The 5,352-nt window shown below is 49.3% G+C and overlaps 1 long non-coding RNA gene across 1 annotated transcript; it reads left to right on the forward strand.

The window, feature by feature from the left end:
* The first annotated feature begins 3,080 nt into the window (after positions 1-3,080).
* On the forward strand, positions 3,081-4,422 carry LOC146894251 (uncharacterized). Its single transcript, XR_015002025.2, has 2 exons — positions 3,081-3,257; positions 4,167-4,422. It is a non-coding gene; the product is annotated as an uncharacterized LOC146894251 (long non-coding RNA).
* Positions 4,423-5,352: the final 930 nt, after the last annotated feature.

Here is a 5,352-nt window from a genome sequence, read left to right on the forward strand (position 1 = left end):
TCCAATCTGCTCAGACTGAACTAGGCCAGAAGCATCCTGAGGCCTGTGATCTGAATGGCATTCTTTCTTCCTTTTTGCTAATATGCAGGTCATGTGATATAGGCTCTCAGTTCCTCCAGATCTGCCGTACTTCCCTAAGTTGCTGGAGAACTCCTGTTCAGGGCACGCTGTACCCTCCCTTCTCTGCTCAGCACACACCGCCCTGATTCCTGGCTGAGCCGTTCTTCTCAATTGTGGTTCCAGCTCCCTGTCTGCTCGGAGGCCTCCCCTCCATGTCATGAAGAACCAGTTCCTCATTTCAAGAGCACAGGGCTTGTTCCCCACCCTTGGAAAACTGTTGCTGGAACCACGAGCCCTCATCTCCCCCCCCACACACACATTCTGGAGTGCGGTCTCCACGCCAAACCAGGGAACAATCACTCCTTAAATGTGTGTTAGCCCACCCCTCCGCTAGCACTTATTCCATTCAAAGTAAGTATCTTCCACTGAAGAAAGGCATAAACTACACTCTGTTCACTTAAGAAGTCAGAGAAATGAAAGAAGAAAATAAATTACCCATAAACCTTCTTTTAAAACCTGCCAGCCGCTGCTCATTGGAACACATAAGAGATGAATGTCCGTGAAGACTCAGCTACTCCATCTTGAGATCACGCAGAGCTCAGAGGCAGTCATACTACAGACACAGAGGCACAGACACACAGAACAGCGCCAGGGGAACCTTACACTGCTAGGAGCGGGCAGGCACTACACCGCATCCTTAGGGAGTTTGAACATCTTCCAGTTTATATAAAGTGAGAGCAGAGTTAAGAACGCAGCAGGGCAGAGGTTAGTAGCAGCAGCAGCACCCACTCTGTGGTCCAAGACAGACTGAGAGACTGATACTAGAACACCTGCCCATCAGGAAATAGCATGAAGACAATTGTCGTAGTCAGGAAACCAGTCCCAGCCAGGAGAAAGCATTGGATTTCTTCCTTCTGTCCTTGAAACTCTGGCAGTATGGTCCAAAGGGGTAGTCTAACCAGCTGTGATAGGATCATGGGGACTGTGCCTAGGGAGCTTGCTTTGGGAATGCATTCTGTTGGGTACTACAGCCATCAGGGACAGAGTAGAGGAAAGGATTGGTACTTAAGTGGTGTGGTCCAAAGGAAACACAGCAGAGAAAGTGATTTTTCTCATTGAGAGAGTGTCTTACGCATCCCAAGTTGGCCTTGAACTTGCTGCATTACTGAGGATAACCTTGAATTCTTTTATTTTCTTGACTCAATCTCCCAAGCATTGGGAGTGCAGGTATGCACCACAATACCCGGCTTATGCAGTACTGGGGATCAAAACCAGAGCTTTGTATATGTTAGACAGTCTACTGACTGAGCTGCAGCGCCAGCCGAGAGAGTGGTCTTGTGTGGTATCTTCTCGCATTCCCATGTTGGCATCTGCATGGCGGCCTCGCTGTGATGCCCTTTAGTTCATCATCTGACTTCTAAATCAAAGCCCACAGTGACTGGAGCCTTCCACCTGTTTGTCTCCATTCCCTGCAAGTCCACCTGCTTGCTGACCAGGAAAAATACCCTAGGAACTGCACTGAGAACTTCTCAGGACATGGTGGTGAATAGATAGGCAGAGTACTCTCCAGGTGTTCCTTACGGGACAGTCGCGACCTTCAAGTGGGACAAACACAGCAGCCACTGCACTCACCGTGGAAGGAAAGGCATGGTGGGTGGTCCTCAGCTTACAAGACACCATTGTCCTCAGCGCTTTAGGATAAAAGGTGGGCTTGCTGGGGAGCTTAGAATGAGACATCTTCCTCATCTATTTAGTTGGACCTACATACTATCCCTACTTCTACAACAGATACACATAAACACACAGACCTAAGCAGCACACACCATACCACACACGTACACAACACATACCATACACCACACATCATGTGCACACACACAGTATACACAACATACACACAAATTTACTCCATGCACATAACGTATATCATGTATATACTACAAGTCACATTTACTACGTATGTGCAAACACACATCTCACACATGTATACCACACGCACCATACACATGCACACACAGCACACAACACCACACATTCACACACCTCTGTACACTACACACGTGCTGTGGTTTCCATAAAGCCAAAGCTAGGGCCGCGTGTCATCGCTTTCCATCACAGGCCCTGCCAACACTGCAACAATCAATTTCGTCTCTGCCTAATCACCGCCTTTGTGGATTCGAGATTTCCTCTTCATCCCTGGTACCCTGTGATTAGTGTGCACGGGAACATTGCCAAGAGCCTCTGCACACAGCTTGTGCCTCAGTTCCTGTGGAGGGTTGGCCTAATACGCTCAGATTTTGTGGAAAATGATACCGTCCCACGCAGAGGTATCAAGGACAAACTCCCCGTCTTCTGGAAGAGCGTCCAGTTTTTGTTGTTCTGTGTCTCAAACGTTGCACACGGTCACTCAATGTTTCCTGCTCTGACGCTTCCATCCCTTGGCTTCTGTCCCCAACTCTGGATGGTGGCATGTCCACTGTGCTCATGGAATCCTGTTACCTCCACCATGGAGTGAGCTCTTTGTGAACCGCTCTCTCTAAATCCCTGCTCTGGTTCTGCCTCCTCGCACCTGAACAGCCTCCATATGCTCCTAGCAGGGCCCACTGCATTGGCTTTCCTGGGCCTCTGCTGGTTTCCATTCATCCTAGAGTGGTCCTCTTGAAATCCCTCCGTTAGTCCATCTCACCTTGACTTGAAGATCAAGTCCTCAGGATGGACTCCAGGGCCTCGCCCTCTGTTTCTCTCTTTCCATTGCCCCTCCCCTTTTCTCCCTTTTTCTCTTTCACCCACTCCAGCTGTGCCCCGGTGGGCCTCCTGATACACTGACCACACCAACCCATCCAACTCATAAGACCTTCCTAGCCTCTGGGACATTCTTCTCTTGGGTTCAGGGACCCCTTCACCAGTGCCTTTAAGAGAGCCTCTCTATAAATGACACAGAAGCTCACACCTCTGGGCACTCTCCACCCTGGCCTAACTCCATTGCTATTGTTAGAACTCAATCCTTAGTGCCCTGTAACCGAGGCATCACCCTAGGGTTTCTTACTGGCCGCCCTGAATTTCTGCAAGGCTCAAGGACAGGAAGGTTCTTCCATTTTCAACCTTGTGTTCCACAACTATCAAGCCCGCAGCCTGAAGTACTCAGTGGGAGTCTCCAGAAGCCAAATAAGTACTTCGTGCCTATGTGGCTAGCTCAGGTAACTGTCCTATAGCCAAAGCTTTGCAATTCCGCTGTCCTGTGGGAGCCGAATTTGCATTGTTCCAGTGTTAGGACTAACGTCCACAAAAAGTTAGAACCCCATGATGTCAGCACTAGTGGGAGGCGATTGCAGACCGGATGTTTCTCTCAGGCAGGGGAGAAACACTTGGGACTGTCACATGAAGGATAAGATACTTGTACTGGTTGAGTCAAATTATGGGTAGCCGAGGACCACGGACCGCGGTGTAGAAACGAAGAAGCTGTGCGGTGAAGTGGTGTGTCCTTATAAGCTAATAGCAAATGTGACCATGCTGAGAACTGAAGACAGGGAACTCTAATGGGAAACTGTGTGTCCAAGGGACAGGATGGTGAGAAGGAAGAGCAGCCAGAGAAGGGCCATCACACCAAGGGACAAGGGCTAATGATTAGATCTGCCTGGGAAAGAGAAGAGAGAGGCGGGGGACCCCAGAGAGCTTAGTGACAGGTGAACTGTCTGTCTAGGAAGGTACATGGAAGCAGCCCCCTACGACTGGGAAGGCAGAGACCCTGCCCCACCGTACTAGTGTGGAGGAGAGAGAAGGCCACTTACAGAGACTCAGCAGGAGCCACCCAGGCAGGCAGAAGAAACCTAATGCTGTAGAAGCTGACTGTTTTTACCTTGTAATCTTTCCCTTCTGATTTCCTCTTAGAATTTATACAGGATCTTTCAAAAGTCACCCTGTCACCTCAGAGATAAGAAGAACGAAGAAAATGGGGTTTTTAGAGGGGCGATGGGCCCTCCTGGCGTGTCCTGGTGAGGGAGGCACAGGCCCAAGGCAGGGAGCTCCCTGGGGAGGGAGACACACTTGCTGCACTGCTGGGGGAAATGTCATCTCTTCTCACCTGGAGTTTTCTCTTCCCGATTCAGGTAGCTTCTGAACATCATCTGAGGGCCTTCCATCTGGCTGCTCTTTAAGGTCACCAGCCCTTTCTCAAAGGTTGGGCTGCCCACTACCCTGAACTCCTGCCCTGCTCTAATGAAGAACCTCTGCAGCGATGAATCTTTGGAATGTGGAATACCAGCCCCTCTCAGCACATCAAGTATGAGACCAGGTTTTAAGGCAAGAACATAATAAATGCATCGGACACAAATCTCTAAGTAATAAATTCATTGTTTTGGGTCACCAGGCACACTTTCCTTTATCCAAGACACAACATTTCTATATAGCTCAGGCTGGCTTTGTATCCAAGACCCTCTTACCTCTGCCTCCCAAGTAGGAAAGGTTACAGGCGTGTGCCACCATTCTTGGCAACTTTCTGATTACTAATTTTATGAAACATGTGATTTGAAGAGCCAACATAAAAGAGCTAGAAGGTTTCTCAGCTTGCCATGACTGTCGGCAATGGTACCATGGCTTAAATCAGTATTTGAGTTCAGTGCTATGGTTCGGTTGTGGTGTGTCCCAGAGTATCACAGACTGGAAGCAGGTTCCCCAGTATTACAGCACTGATACAACAGGGCCAGAGTGCACTGTGCTGGTCTCGCTGGTCCTGACCTGGTGAGGCTCTGTATCGCCTTTGGGATCCATCAGCAAGAAGGATGCAGCCCCCAACGGGTCCAGGAAACATGAGTCCAAATAACTTCCTTTTACAACTTTCCCATGTGTGGCATTGCATGACTAGCAACCAAAAATGGTCAGCTACCACAGAGAATGCCGTTTAACTCACTGTAATGAATGCCCTGCAGGTCTGAGTAGTTCCAATGCCTCCTCAAGAAACCTCCCCAATCAGGTCCAGTCTCCTGGTTCAGGAAATCTGACAGTGCTGGCTATCATCCCCAAAGGAGGCAGACGAGTCTCCACCAAGTTACACAGCCACTAACTGACACCACTCAGTGACAAAGCCAGGGTTGGAAGAACAATAGTCAAAGCATGAAATCCACTCCGGATCCAAGCTCATACCACCACATGGAACCACCCAGAATTTCCCAGATGTTAACACTTTCATACTCTTTAAGACTTCGGGCTTGAAGGAATGTAAGAACCAGAGAATGGGAGAGTGCTATGAACTGCTGACCTCTCCACCTGGCATGGCTGTCCCATGATGAACTTACC

The sequence above is a fragment of the Myodes glareolus genome, chromosome 6 (genome assembly GCF_982192425.1).
Source record: "Myodes glareolus chromosome 6, mMyoGla1.1, whole genome shotgun sequence".
Classification (NCBI taxonomy): domain Eukaryota; kingdom Metazoa; phylum Chordata; class Mammalia; order Rodentia; family Cricetidae; genus Myodes; species Myodes glareolus.